The 1,875-nt window shown below is 32.0% G+C and overlaps 1 pseudogene; it reads right to left on the bottom strand.

Moving 5' to 3' along the window:
* Window positions 1-84: 84 nt before the first annotated feature.
* Window positions 85-1,875, bottom strand: part of LOC119588851 — an 8,115-nt pseudogene continuing 6,324 nt past the window's right edge.

Below are 1,875 nucleotides of genomic sequence, written 5' to 3'. Positions count from 1 at the left end.
TTATTAAGCTGTTTATTCTTCTTTTGTCTTCCTCAGTTGCTATATTCTTCAACTTTCTCCTTTATACATTTTTCCTTATCACTCTTAAAGAGAGCCAAAGCTTCTTTGCTGCAATACCTTTCTTGTACCAATTTCAGTCTTTGCACTTTTCAACACTCCCTCTTCAGGGTGCTCCAGTTGCAATAAATGCAATTTTCCACTCTTATTTTCCCCTTTGATCTTTCCAAACTACTTTAAATGAAGTTTTTGAAATTTTTCATATAGATTGAAGCCATTCACATTTTCAGAAATTTTTGGAACAACAATTTTCCAAAAATTTTGTATTTAAAAGACAATTCTTTCAATTTTCTACAATCAAAATTAATTCACACAAAAAATTCTGTCCAGAACAGACTATTTAACAGTCTTTAATAGCTTTTGCGAATCCTGAGAAATGCAATCGACCTTTGGTGAGGAAAGCAAAATCTATAAATACTAAAAGCAGTTTTTAAATATTTGTACATATATCAAATCAATCCAAGTTGATATTTTCATTAAAAAAGGGAAAGAACATCATTTCCAAGCAAAATGAAAGAAATTTTACTAATGGAGCTTTTTACACATCTGTCACATCACACACGTCCAAATACAGGGTAAAGAGAATAAAGCAAAATATAAAACAATTCATGAGTTTTTATTAGTATATGTCATCTTTTGTACTTTTTTTTCCATGGTTTGTCTATAGAAATTGGGAAAACATCTTTCGCTGCAATCTGACACTTACTAGGCAGGACTGGAATGTTTCTTATTCAAACGACCTTCCTGATGGGCTGACAAGACCTTGAGACCCAAACCTTCAAAAACAAATGTGGCAACTGCTACACTCTCCTGGAATAGAGGTAGATATCCTTCATCAGAAATATTAATGTTTGTATGTCAGTTACTAGTCACTGTTTCATATATCTAAAACTAGGAGAAGTAATGCCATGAATTATCTTTAACCACCCTAAAAAAAGAAGAAAAAATAATAAACAGATGTAAAACTATAATTAGTGAGTTTTTTCAGGAAACCATCCAAGCTATTCTTGTTCTTCAAACAAATTATAACACTAAAAAATAAAAGAAATTAATTATAACATCAATTGGGCATTAAATAGTTTTACACCTAACAACTTCCATTTACTTTTAAAAAATTTTTTTATATTCTAATACTTGACAGAAATTACCTTAATCTCAGCTTCTGTGGGTTCAATCTTTATGATGTCATCTCCCGTAATACAGCATGTGACGCAGCAAAGGTGTTATTAATCTGAATAGCTGCATCCATTAGAGCCATACAAGCAGCATTCACACTTGTTGAGAGAGCCTAACCAGAACATATAAAAATATTAATATCACCCTTTTGCCCGGTGCATACTTTATAGTGGAAAATAATGTCTTTTCTTGCAAATACCAAGGAGGCTGTTTATTCATGTAGACACATTCTCAAACTAATAGGGAAAGAAACTTACAAGTCCATCTGACTGCATCTCTTGGATAGTAACATTGATTGCTTGTTCTTGGGTGAAAATTAAACAGAAACAATTTGTTCTATAGTCCTTGCAATAACAGTTTCCCAAATCCCTTTTTTCTCCTATCACTGTAAATATATTTTTTAAGTAAGCCAGATGTACTTTCCCATTAATGCTGCACAATATCTTTTTTTGAGAAACATTAGCAATTTACTTTAATACACCACATAAATTTCATTAATGCAAGAAATTAATTAGAGATGGAGAGAGAGAGAGAAGCTGAGGTTGAGATAGAAGCATAGCCAAAAACACAACCACAGCAGAGACACAAAATAAAAGGTAGAGGTGCTGGCAAATGAACTTACTTGACAGTATTTGAGAAAAC

The sequence above is a fragment of the Penaeus monodon genome, chromosome 24, assembly GCF_015228065.2.
Source record: "Penaeus monodon isolate SGIC_2016 chromosome 24, NSTDA_Pmon_1, whole genome shotgun sequence".
NCBI lineage: Eukaryota > Metazoa > Arthropoda > Malacostraca > Decapoda > Penaeidae > Penaeus > Penaeus monodon.
Note: the sequence above shows the minus strand (reverse complement) of the source record. Positions and strands in the feature narration are given on the sequence as shown.